The 13,746-nt window shown below is 43.4% G+C and overlaps 1 protein-coding gene across 2 annotated transcripts in view; it reads left to right on the forward strand.

The window, feature by feature from the left end:
• The first annotated feature begins 5,712 nt into the window (after positions 1–5,712).
• Crot (carnitine O-octanoyltransferase) overlaps positions 5,713–13,746 on the forward strand; it is a 56,329-nt gene continuing 48,295 nt past the window's right edge. Inside the window, exons 1-3 of one of the 2 annotated variants that reach the window (XM_039108454.2) lie at positions 5,713–9,537; positions 10,097–10,158; positions 12,849–12,984. The gene's annotated coding sequence lies outside the window, so the exon portion shown is untranslated. The remainder of the gene's footprint in view (positions 9,538–10,096; positions 10,159–12,848; positions 12,985–13,746) is intronic. The other variant, XM_039108458.2, reaches the window with a different exon arrangement.

The following is a 13,746-nucleotide window of genomic DNA, read 5'->3' on the forward strand; positions in this document are numbered from 1 at the left end:
AAGAAAGAGAGAAAAGGAGGAGGAGAAGGGGGAGGAGGAGGAGAAAAAGAGGGATAAGGGGGAGGAGGAGGAGGAAAAGAAGGAGGAGAAAGAGAAGGAGAATCTAAGAAACATCTCAAAAAATGTTCATTAGCCCTAGTGATTTGGGAAATGCAAATGAAAACTACTCTAAGATTTCATCTTACCCCTGTCGGACTGTCAAAGATTGACAAAACAACTGACAACAAGCGCTGAAGTGGGAGAAAGGACACCAGCTTTCCTTCTACCATAAGACTCTTAACTACTCTCCATTACCACACACTGTCTCCTATACTTGACATAGTTCCTTGGTGGTCCACCTGCTCTAAATTGTCTGTTTCTCTCAGTTCATAGTCTCATCCATCCTTTAACATGCTGTGCTTATGGTATGGACTATACAAGGTTCCTTAGAGGTCAGTTCTCTTTGCATGTACACTTGTTTCATGATTCTTCAGCTGCACGCACTTTTTTGGTGACTCTTGTTTCTATCTTACGTCTCTGATATATGGGATGTGAAATGCATTTTAGCTGGAGGATCTATATACTCACTTAATAATTTCTGTGGGAGGAAGAAATATTTTCTTCAGTGGTTTGGCCACTGGTAAGTTGGCCACTAAACTCATTGCTTCACACACACACACACACACACACACACACACACACACACACACACACACACACTTAAAGACGAAAATAGACTAGCCAGGAAAGAAAGAACAAGACTGGGAAGGGGGCAAGAGAGACAAGCAGGGGAGGTGAGTGTTATGAAAATATATACATGCATGGAAACATCATAATGAAATGTTATTATGTATAACTAACAAACACCAATAAACGCATTTAAAAGATAAAATGGGTTCAATAAAATGTTAATGTACAACTCAAGTCTTAAGTCAGAGGCCCTAGTCTCACAGCTCTGGTAAATATAATACAGCGGATACTGGGGTTTGAGGGCATTGCCAAATGAGTTCCAGGTTTCTGTGTCCAGAATAAGAATTTTGGAAACAACACATGGACAGGAGAAAAACTCGGGACAAGGTAGTAGAAAAAGATACACTTCCAAGGAAGGAATGGTGCCTGGGCCAGAGCAAGGAGAAAGAGCTCAGCAAGGCAAAGGCTAGGCTATACAAACAACAAGGCCTTTGTGTCAGGTCTGTGGCTCTGAGGGCCATGTGCATAGTGCAGGCTTCTTCATCCATGTTCTGTTACATGTTGTTCTGCAAACAACTTTATGGATCCTGGAACTATTTAATTATTTAAATCTCTACCCGGGGACATGTGTTTTGGTATTCGAAGGCATCATAGATTACCTTCCGACACCCTAGGGCACTCCTGAGTTTTCTCCAGTGCTCCAGTCAGTTAGGGTGTTTTCATCTTTCCTCATTTTTTTTGGCCCTGGTTTAAGGTCTTTCAGAACTCGTTCCCCACCTATTCTTCTACCTCATAGCCACACCGGCCGCCAAGAAAGCAAGTGTAAGAAGTCGAGAATGGCAGGAACGAGTTTTAATCTAGGTCACATTGAGAAGGTGGATTAGCATTTCAGACACACTTTTATTCTAGAGGACAGAGGCGTGCGTGCCTAAGCAATCTAGTCGAACGGATCTGCTGAACACTCTTCACCCCGGTGTAGAAAGGTGGTGACGGTTTTTGGAATAGGCTAGGCAAATTTATGGCAAACCAACATTGAATCATGGGTTTTTCAGACAGACCCTTGAGTGATTTCTATGTCTACAAGCGGAGTTGAGCAGAAGCCCAAGAGTCTTACAACAAAGACGACAGATACAAACCAAGAGCAGGGCTACCATGCTTTGTCCTGTTTTTAGCCATCTCTCAGGCATCTACTGACCCAAGCGAAGGGTCAGTGATTTGTAACAAAGGGAGTCTCTAAATCTGTGTCATGAATACAGGCAAGAAAAGATTATGCAACTGGAATTCTGCTGAATTGCTGGCATCAATAGCTTGAAGCAAATCCAATGAGTTCCTTATCAGTAAAGAGAGGCTAAAACATGCCCTGACCTGAAACCTGAATCAAAGTTTCAATGGGGCCATCATAGTGTTGTAATGAGCAATGTCCTCAATTTTTATCAGTATAGAGGTCACAGGAAAGTTTGCCCTACTAAGTCATTGGGATTTTCTTTTCATGTGGAAGGGAAGGTAAGACAGGAGCTTATAGTACCTAAACTGGTAGTTTGAATAAAAATGGCTCTATAGGCTCGTTGGAAGGTATGGCCTTGTCGGAGGAAATGCATCACTAGGAGGTGGGCTTTGAGGTCACAGAAACTCAAACCAGACCCAATAGTTTACTGTTACTTCCTGCTGCCTGCTAATCTAGATGTAGAACCCTCAGTTCTTTCTCTAGCCCCATGTCTGCCTGCATGTTGCCATGCTTCCTGCCATGATGGTAATGGACTGAACCTCTGAACTGTAAGCCAGCCCCAATTCAGTGGTTTCCTTTTTAATAGTTGTTTTGCCCCTGGTGTCCCTTCACAGCAATAAAACTCTAACTTAAGACAGCTGGCCTGATACTTAGTGTGTATCCAAGTCTAGCCTTGAACTTGAGATCCTCCTTCCGTAGCCACTCAAAGGCTACAAAGAAAAGTTTGCACGGTGTTGGGGGATTTCAGTTTTCCCCAAACAGAACATGACTGTGGCCATCATGGAGCTGAGTTTGTTGCAGTGGCTGACAGAAGAGCCCAGTGATATCTATCTAGGTCTGTGAAACAGAAATAGGGTAGTTAGCATTCCCTGGTAAAAGGTGGATAGGGTCGGGCTGGAGAGATGACTCAGTTGTTAAGAGCACTGACTGCTCTTCCAGAGGTCCTGAGTTCAAATCCCAGCAACCACGTGGTGGCTCACAACCATCTGTAATGAGATCTGATACCTTCTTCTGGTGTGTCTGAAGACAGCTACACTGTACTTACGTATAATAAATATATAAATCTTAAAAAAAAAGGTGGAGAGGGTCATAGGACTTTACCATGATTACATCTACCACTCCCTCTTGCATTCCTGGGAATGCTAGAGTGTAGAGGATTTGGAAAGTTATCTAAGGACTGGACTTCATAGAGCAGGTTTCTCGAAACCTTCATCTATGCCAAGATGGAGCTCTTTGTGGTAGTGTAGTATTCTTGAGTTACCTATACAACTGTCACACTCTATCCTGTAAGTAAGTTTAGCAAGACCTTTATTATGATTATAAAATGGCTGGATTGTCATCCTAAAGACTGTTGCAGGCTGTTGAGGTTTGATCTGTTGTTATGCGTTGTAATGCTAAATACTGGCCCTGGTTGCCTCAGGGTCTGGAGAATCCTCAGATACACCAAGGGATGCTATGTGACCTTGCTCCTTAATTTAAAACTGTTGGGTGTACAAAAATGCCAGCAGCCTATGGCTGGGCAGAAGAGAGGTAAGTGAGATTTTGGTTCCCAGCTTGGGATCTAAGGAGACCATGAGGGAATGGAGGAAAAGGTGGAGAGAGGAGAAGATGCCATAGGTTAGGTGAATCATGAAAACATGGCCATAACTGGAGTAAGACTGGCCTTGGCAGAACATGGCAAATTGCAACTTAGGGTTATTGATAGTTCCCAAGGCACCGGGTTGTTGCCACGCCAGTTTCATTCAGAGACCTCTTATCCTGTGGCTTTCTTCTGTGGACTCTGCTCACATTTCTAGCATCCAGCCCCTGGTTCCGGGGCAGCTACCCTCTCATAACTCTCTGCTGCTGCTCAGTTTGCATTCCCAACATCTGTCCCCTAAAAGTTATTGTATAAACGCCCATCAACCCGTTAAAATCAAGATACGACAAGCTGCAACTCAACAATCAGAGTTATATTTTAAACTCTCAATTCACAATACATCCACACAATAAACTCACAACCAATTGATAAGGATATAACCACCAACCTAGATAAGATAAATTTGCCAATGATATCCATCCCAACTACCTTGGCAATTCAAGACCACCCGTATCTGGATCATCCTTCTCAGTCTCCATCTTGATTCCCCTTCTCTCCCCTTCTCTCCCGCCTTACAAAAGCTTTGTCCCTGCCTTATTTTTACTCTTTTTATCATCCAATAATGGCCTTGACCTAAATTGTGCCAGCCTTCACCTGCATGTAAACATCAACCTATACCTCTCCAGGTGTGCCTGTCTGAGATCATGGGCTCTCATAGAAATCATTTCATGTATTGGTTTATTAGAAATTCAAGTATAATGTGAAGAGGGGGAAGGGCTGTGAAAAGTGAGGTTCAGTTGAGAGAAGCAAGTCATGCCTTTGAAGGTGTATCTTGGCCCTTGTTCCTCCCAATCACTCCTCTTTTATATTCTGGCAATCATGAAGTACACAGCTGTGCCCCCACAACCCTCACATTTTCTTTGCCATGCCATAGGTCTAAAACCTACGGAGCCCGCTGATCATCAGTTACAGCTTCTGAAACAGGAAACTAAAATATAACATTCTTCCTTTAAGTTGCTTGTCACGTATTTGACCAAGGTCTGATGAAAACGTTGACTAGGAGGCCTTAGGACCAATCTCCCTCTTGGTGGAGTGTCAAATAACTCCCTCATTTACATGGAGAGGACAGCTGTGAGCAGGGAGGGCTCTGAGGAGTCTTAGGAGGAGAAGGAACTATCAGTGTGAGATGTGAGGAAGAAAGCACTCAGGTGTGCCTTTTTGTAGATGCAGTCTCTCAGCTCTACCCTCAGAAGAATGGGTAAAGCTCTGGCTGGAGGTGGAGGCAAGAGCTCTTTAGTGTGGGGACCTATAGTTTCTCATTCACAGTGGCTAATCTTTCCTGTATAACGAGGTTTCATAACAATGGCATCTCTCCTGGAAGGAGCCTCAGAAGTATCTACTTCTAGAGAAGGGGAACAGGACAAGAGGCGTTCTATGAAAGAGGCCATGAGAGAACTTCGAGACTGTTCCTTCACTTCAAAGTCCACGTCCTTTGGAGTTTGAATTGTTGTTGGTTTTCTTTCTTCTTTTGAACCCCCAAATAGCATATGTCAAATTTCATGTGACTTTGATCCCTAAGGGATACAGAGCATTCAGTAGGCACTTCGATTCTTGTTACTGACATATCTAATTAGTGATCTACTAAGTAATACATTGATATTTTAACTCGTGAGGCAAATCTACAGTGTTATTTTCTAGAAGTACCTATTTAACAAGAACTGGAAAAACTGCAACTCCCAGCATCAATAAAGTTTGACTATTGACTTGATATTATTTTCTCCTCACTAGAAGTTATTAGTAGAGAGCTGGAATGTAGTTCACATACCATATGCATGGCTTATGTTCACTCTCCAACAATGTACACACACACGTACACACACATGTACACACACGCACACACACACACACACACACACACACACACTAAAGAAAAAAAACTAAAATCAAAATACCAGTCAACTGTAATTTCCATTAGGCAAGAAAAACTACTTTGTTGTCAAGCAAAACAACAACAACAACAACAACAACAACAACAAACTAAAAAGCAAAACAAAACCGACCACCACTACCATCACCACCCAAACTCCCAGGCAATGGTGGCACTTGCCTTTAATCCTAGTACTTGGGAGGCAGAGGCAGGTGAATCTCTGCGTTCAAGGCCAACCAGGTCTCTAGAGTGAGTTCCAGGACAGCCAGGGCTACACATACAAAACAAAGCAAGGCTGCTAGTTTCAGTCTTGCTTTGGTCTCCTTGCAATGCCTCCTGGGAATGTTTTCCTTCTGCCATTATAGCTTGGAATATGAAGCTGCTTTATTTTTACCGAGTACTAATGCCAAAGGGTTTGCATTTAGTCTTAAAAGGGAGTTTTAAATTGAGTTTTTAGCAATGCTGAAACTGTAAAGACTTAGGCAACAGATATGAGCCTTGGGTGGGGGTCAGGGGTGTACTGTTAATGGGTGGAACCTAAAATGTCTCCTAAGTCCATGTCATGAAGACTTAGTCATCACCTCATTGGCTTTTGAGAGATGGTGAGACCCTGAGAACTCTTATATCACCAATGGCTTGATCTGCTTCTGGGTTTAATGAGCTACTGGGAAGTGATGGGAACTTAGGGGGTAAGATGTAATAGAAGGGGATGGGCCATGTAAAGATGCCCTTGGGGACTGTTCCTTATCACAGGTCCTTCTGGCCCCTATGAGGTGACCAGGCTCTTCTGCCACATGCTCTTACTGCCTTGCCTCCTGTGCCTAAGATGATGGGGGAAATATCTGAGGATTATGAACTGAAAGTCTGGAGCCATGCTATACATGCTAGCAAAGATTCTACCACGGAGCCACACTCCTCACTGTCCTGTGCCATCCCTGATCACTGTTACCAAGTGCCAGTAACACCTGTTCCCCCAACAATGGAATAATCCATAGTTTTCAGACTTATCAAATGTCCCACCATGGACAAAACAGTCCCTTTGGCTAGCCATATCCAGATCATGAGTTAAGCTGCTTTCCAGCAGGATATTACTTAACAAGATAAATTTGGACTCTGCATTGTGATTCATATGGCTTTATCATATAGTTCCTGTATCACTTCCTTTGATAAAGTTCAATTTTATTCCAACTGAACTTAAAGAAGAGGGAACTTAAAAAGAAAAAGATGGGGAACTTACTCCCAAGTTATTAGGGAACTACCCAAGACATGGGGCAGGAAGATGCATGGAGACCTTTGGATGCTGGGGTTCTCCCTTTTAGAAGGGAGCTCATAGGTGTTGGGTTTTGTTTGTTTCAGTGCTAGTGTAGGGTATCAGGCCAGTGGAAAATCATACTGCCTGCCCCATTGCCCCCCAGACTCAATTTTAACTGCCAGTGTTTCAAAGTTGGCAGACAAGCAATTCTTTCAGCTGTGCTGTGCTTTTACACTAGCTCAGTGTGCACGTCCCAAAGACCCCATAAAAGCCCCCCTAGCTCTCTGCAGTCTCTGCTCTTGTCAGAGGCAGCTGCTGTTCTGTGTTTTTCCCCCATAAATCTCTTTTGTGAGGTTTGTTGTATCATGTGACTTTGCAGTATTCTTTGGCTTCCTGACTGCCAAGAAACCCTTACAATTATGGACCAAATCCAAAGTTCTTGCACATGTTAGGTACGTGCTGTATCACTGAGATACACCCTAGCCTTCTCTTAATTTGTTATTCCATAGAATTTCTTATGATAATTTTAAAATTCCCTTTGTAGCCTTGCAAAAACTGTTTCCAGATCCCCGGATCACTCATGGTCAATAGAGTACTCTGAACCTCCATTGAGATATGTCCATACTAGCAGTTTTCAACCTGTGGCAAATCTTTTTCAACCTCTTTGGCAAATCTGTCTCTAAAAATACTTGCACTGCGATTCATGATTGAAGGAACTCTAGCCAGCCTGAGCATGGCCAACATGGTTCTGGTAGACTTTTCCCTCTTCCCTGATTCCCTCTGCCTTGCTAAAAACCCATTAGGTGACATTCCCAAAGCCAGCCAACAAGGTCTATTCCCTTATTTGGTCACTTCCTCTTCCCGAGGCTGACTACCAAGGTCTAGCTACCAAAATACTGTAGTCCAGCAATCAACCCTTTGACTCACCTAACACATCTAGTTAAAAGTAAACATCTCATCCTAGCTCTGGGTTTCCCCATTTTAGCTTTATAAACTACCATTTGCCTATGTGCCACATCTGTGTCCTCTCTGTCCAGAGGTAGTCCTTTGTCCTGGGGTCCTGAGTCCATATGGACCCCTTCATACAGAGTACTAGAAATCAATGGTTTTTATAGAAACTTTAAAAAGTTATAATCTCCACTAAGCTAATTTTAAGACTCAGGACAACTTGCTGGTATAATACATACTCCAAAAGCTTGGAATCTTTAGCCATCAAGACCTGTCTATCCTGCGCTAAGAAATACAAGCTTGTTCAAATTTAATCTGAGTTCTACATGATTTGAAATTTGACATTAAAGTATCTAAAGTATCTACATCCAGTAGAAAACATTTCAAGGACTCTCCTTATCTGTATTTTTACATAGATGGTCACTTTTTTTTTTTCCACATACGCCAAGTCCCATTGATTTTCTTCAGTCCCACAGTTTTCTCTTTCTGAGAAGTCACTGTCTTTATAGAAACACTATTTCTGCTTAATGAAAGCAGGAAGAAGGGAAACATGCAGCAGGTCTGGGATGTTGCTAAGTGGTAGAGACCCTGTATAAAGTCCTGGGTTGATCCCACTACTAAAAACACAAAAATAATGAAGGTGAGTGATCCTAAATTATTTGCCACCAGCAAACATTCAATATGAACAAACTTCTAAAGAGGTGCCAACATTTTTTACTTAAGAAAAAAAAGACAACAAAGGTTGAATTCCATCTTGTAAGCCTAATATAACGTTATCCAGAATGTAGCACTTACATACTATGGAGGGGAAAAAAAGTTCTTTAGCAGTCACTTTGACAAGCTTAGAGAGATCAGATTGATTATGAAACACCTCCAGTAAGCTGTACAGTCATAAAACATAGTAATTCTGCAAGAAACAAGACTATTTACACCGAGTCCTTCAATGACACATAGCCTCAACTCGGTTCAGGGCAGATTACTACCAAAAGGATTTCGGAAAGGCAGCAGCTTTTAATATACTAATTTGAAATGAAGTCTTTAAACTGTGTCGAATGAGTGAGCATGTAAAATAGTTTTCCTTCCACGAAAATCAAACAGAAGAACAAATAAACTGTCTATAAGCTTAAAATTGTAACAATTTATTTCAAAAGGTAAATTAAAAAATGCATTGACCTGTGAAAATAAATTGACCTCATAGTCTTCCTCTAGAACTTGCTAGCTTTCTGGATTAAAAATGCTACTTCTTAGACTGATAAAAAAAAAATTCTGGCCAGCTCAAAGTTTGAAGCTTGAACATCGCTAGAGACTCCAAGGGCTTGCAGCTGGCCAAATCTTAGTCTCAAAGAGGCGACGAGGCCAAACCGGATCCATTCTGCTGCTATTCTCTTGCCAGCACACAGGGTAGACAAAATAAAATGTCTCAGTACAACTCCAGTAAAAATTCTTGCTTGGGCCATGCAAAGGAGGCTCGCACTCGCAAGGGGGAGCGACTGGGAAGAAAGAACACAGCGCCAAGCGCCTAAGACTTCGGTAAAAAGCAGGCTGAGCCGCGGGCCCTCCTTACCCAGCCACAGGGCTGTGCCGGAGCGTGGGCAGAGCCGCCTACATCTCTGGACCTAGGCCAATCTCCCGCAGCATCCGGAAGGAAGCTGCTGTAGCCGGGACTGCAAAGAGCTAATCGGATTTTCTGCTCGCGTTCCTGGGGTCCGCAGCCTGGGGCGCAACCAGAGCCAGGGAGACCGGCGGGGGCGGGACCTGCAAGACTCGACAGCCCACCCCTTCCAGCGCGGGGTGGGACCCTCGCGGCTTTCCGTCCAATCCCGTTTCCCGACGCGCGCAGGGCGGGACCCTCACGGCTTTCCGTTCTAGTTCGGCTTCAGGGCCCCAGGCTAACCCGGGTAGTGGCTGAGTGCAGAGAGCCAAGCCGGGTGCAGGAGGTGAGGATTCTGGGGCGGGCTGCTTGCTCTCCCTCCTCTCCCACACGGCGAGGGGTTAAGGGGTATTGCAGTAGCGCGAAGCTGAGCTGAATGCAGTCCGGCTGTGCGCCGAGGCGTCCGGGTCAGGCGCGGGCGTGGTGTCCCCAGAGCATCTCGCCCTTCTGGTTTGGGGTGCTCACCCCTTCAGTTGCGCCCGCCTTGCTAGAGTGTCGGAGTGCTGATCGACTGGTTGGTTTTGCGTGTGCATGTTTCTTGGTTTTTCTTCCCTTGTACTAGTCCACGGTACAGAGCTGCCCTTGTTTTGGTAGGAGGAGTTTCTGAACTTTATAGCTTTCTGGTTCTGCTGCAACCTCGCTGCAGGCACCGGAAGGTTCCTTTTGCCCCTTGGGTCCGTCTAATAGGCTGCCTGGAACGTAGCTAGCTCTGTAGTGACTTAAACTTGATGTCTAGCAGATGTCCGTTCTCTGTGTGTTTCTAGCTTCTTTCACTACCTTTTTCCTCCTTTCCTGATCTTTAGTTGAATGTATTTCTTCCTTCCCACCGGGTTTGGCCAGTTCAGGTTCAATCAGAATTGTTCAAGCAGGCTCCTGGAAGTCCTGAGCGCTTCATCTTGGTTTACTGGTATGTGACTCTATTTGTTTACTTCCTGGTTTCTCTTTTCCCACCTCTCTTGAGTTCACATCACCTTGCTTCAGAAAGCTAATTGTCATCGTTTTCTTAACGTTATTGGAATCATTTGGCTTAGTTTATATGGTTGAAAAATTAAGACAACTCTTAAGGAATCTGTAATCAGCTTAACCTTGCAGGGGTTAAGCACTACAGCTGGCATAAAATTAGTATTCTGGTCTGCCTTGTGGGGTCTATTAAGTGACAAGGAAGAGTAATGAGAACAGCTTGCCCGGCATGCTAGCATTAGTTTCCTATTGCTGTTACGGCCGACAATGACAAGTTTAGCTGTTAAAGGAACGCAGACTTTGAGTTTATGTAGATCTGAAGTCTAAGTGAGCTTATCTGCTTACTCTGCATGGAAGTGCGGAAGGAGAGAGATCAGGGTTTCTGTTATGAGTAACTTTCTGAAGTTTTAGGGGGGAGAATCCCTTTTCAGGTTTATCCAAGTTGGCAGAGTTTAATTCCTGCTCACACGCATTAGGATTAAGGTTCCCATTTCCGGGCAGTCCTGTTTGTCTCTTGAGTTCATTAAGGACGTCAGTGTAGACATAGAGGTGTGGCAGCATCTCTGCCCCAAGGACTCAAATGATTAGGTTAGGTCCTTTCTATTTTTAAGCTCACTTTTCTTTTTGTAGGTGAAACCCAGTTGCAACCATATGGTGTTCTATCATAATGACAAGTTCTAGGGATTAAAAAGGGTAGGTAGGAGTTTAGGTCATCATAACAATTCTGCCCACTGTAGTCTGTAAAGCAGTTGTTTCAGGTTGAGTTGTTTTTATGGTATGCATTTTAGGGCATTAAAAAAGTCTGATGACTAATTATATGGTTGTACATCCAAAGATAAAGAGATTCGATTGAAGCTACTTGCCTAGAGCTGGGTGGGTGTTGGCGCCATATAACATTATCACCAGCACCAGGGAGGCAGAGGCAGGCAGATCCACTCGAATTCAGGCAAGCCTGGGTAATAATAGTCCCAGGCCTGCCTGGGGTGTAGTTATATTTTGTCTCAAAAAAAAAAAAAAGACAAATTTTGAGGCTCGGTGAGATCAATATCATTGGATATTGATACCCGCAGGCGAGCCCGGTGACCCAAGTGTGATCCCCAGGACCCACGTGGTGGGAAAAGGGAATGAACTCCTGTGAGCTGTCCTTTGTCTTCCCGACGGGTGCTGTGGCAGCCCACCACCAAATACCTGATCCCATCTATTCTTTCCAGTCACTTGCCTAGGAGCAAATGGTTAGAAAATGGCGGCGTCCATATTCAAGACTAAGAACTACATTTCTGTTAGTCCAATGGTTTCTCAACATTCAAATGGGGTGTAAGTGAAACCATTAAAAGGGAAGAGGAGGAACTTTGAGGTCCTATGCACCATTTGATTTCATTGACTGTGACAGTCTTCACCTCTTCTCTGTAACAAAGCTAGCAGTACAGTGCTATTAAGAAAACGAGTTATCATCTGGTCTCACTGTATTACCTAATCTGATCTCAAACCCCTGGGCTGAAGCAATCCTCTTGCCCCTGCAGCTAGGCACATGCCACCATGCCCCGCTCTGGGCTTTGTCCTCTCTTTGTTTGCCTTTCCTTTCTCATCCAGAAAGGTGACTCTGATGAAGTGGCTTCTGAAAATGAGTCCAAGGTGCTCGTTCTGGTTGGCAGTCAGCTGGGTCAGCGCTGAAAAGGAGATGGGAGCTGAGAGAGAATAGGTCATGCATCTGACAGGAGCTGACACATCCAGAAGGCAGAAGAAATATAGATAGGTCACTATATAGGCAGCAAAAATTCTCGATTTGGTTACGAATGGGAGAAAAGGTATTAGTCAAAAATAACCTGCCATGCCTTTGTTTTTGATATTGCTAACTGTCATAACATATAAATAGTATAGTTTATTTAACATTGCTATTTTTAAAATAGGATATGAAAGGATGGTAAGTTTTCATTCAGTATCAATCTTTGTTTCCTTAGTTACCAGTTTTATATGGAATTTATAAATGATTCTTTCAGAAATCTTATTTTTTATTCGATACCAATGTAACCTATTCATATATGGTGTTAGTTTTATTTTGATGAAAATTACCACAAATGTGGGAAGTATTCAAGTTTGGTTTGTGATACTCAACGTCAGTGTGATTAGGGCTCATGCCATCTGCACAGCATTAAGTGACATCAGTCTATAATGTCCAATGGCACATTGTTCCACACCCCCGCATATGCTTTTCATAGTTTCTCAGACCATAATCTTGTTCTACACATCTAATCCTACCCACCCAGCAAGATTCTCTGCAGGTTCCCTAATGCCCTGTCATATTGCCTTGTCGGAGGGGAGATTATAACACATCTGCTTTTGGCTACCAAGTAGGACCTCTTAAACATGCCTGAACCTGAGATGCTTGTTTCCATATGTGAAGTAGCTGAGATTGTTACCTCTAGAAGACAGTGTTAAGGTTAGGAGTAAGCATGTTTTCTGTAACACCTTACTACCTGGTGTTTGGTAGTCCCGGCTGATAGTCTTACTGGTGACACTTTGTTCATGGGGTGCTAAATCCACATTCTTAATATTAAAGTTGGTTTTCCTTATCTGACAAGTTTACAAATAGTTGTGACTGATGTCTCTCCTTTTCTTCTTCTTCTTTTTTCCTTTTAGTTTTCTTACTGTGACTATACCATGGAAAATCAATTGGCTAAGTCAATTGAAGAACGAACATTCCAGTACCAGGACTCTCTTCCGCCCTTGCCCGTTCCTTCGCTTGAAGAATCACTGAAGAAGTACCTTGAGTCAGGTATGTTCATAATCTTCTAGTGTAGATCAACATTGTTAGTAACGCAGAAACGACGTTGGTCAGGGTCTCATTGTGGACACCTCTAGGCTCATCCCTTGAGTCAGGTATGTTCATAATCTTCTAGTGTAGATCAACATTGTTAGTAACGCAGAAACGACGTTGGTCAGGGTCTCATTGTGGACACCTCTAGGCTCATCCTTCAGTCATGCAAAGCCTTTTGAAAGTTGTTTCTTGTACTGTGTAAACCTTTGTCTCCCTGTACAAGTCCCACTTAGGGCAAAGATTTCAAAATCCTCTTTGACTATCTCCATCTTTGAAATATCCTGTGGTTTTGACATTATAAATTAACTCCTTAAAAGGGCTTTGTAGTTTGCCCCCTAACATCTGTCCCGAGCATGTGCAACAATCTGTCATATCCAGATTTCCCTCACGTTCTCTTCTCACATATAAAATCACCACTTTAAATCAGCAGCTGCTTGACGTTAATAAATCTTTACCTTAGTTCACCTGGCCATTCGGGTCTAGAGCAGTGGTCCTCAGCCTTCCCAGTGCTGCGTGCGGCCTATGCTGTTCCCTCCTGTTTGTGGTGACCCAGAGCCATAAAATTATTTTTGTTCCTACCTAGTAACTGTAAATTTGCTACTGTTTTGAATCGTAATGTAAGTATCTGTGTTTTTCAATGGTCTGAGGTGACCCCTGTGAAAGGGCCATTCGACCCCCTAAGGGGTCGCAACCCACAGGTTGAGAACCACTGGTGTAGAG

The sequence above is a fragment of the Rattus norvegicus genome, chromosome 4, assembly GCF_036323735.1.
Source record: "Rattus norvegicus strain BN/NHsdMcwi chromosome 4, GRCr8, whole genome shotgun sequence".
NCBI classification, from domain to species: Eukaryota; Metazoa; Chordata; class Mammalia; order Rodentia; family Muridae; genus Rattus; species Rattus norvegicus.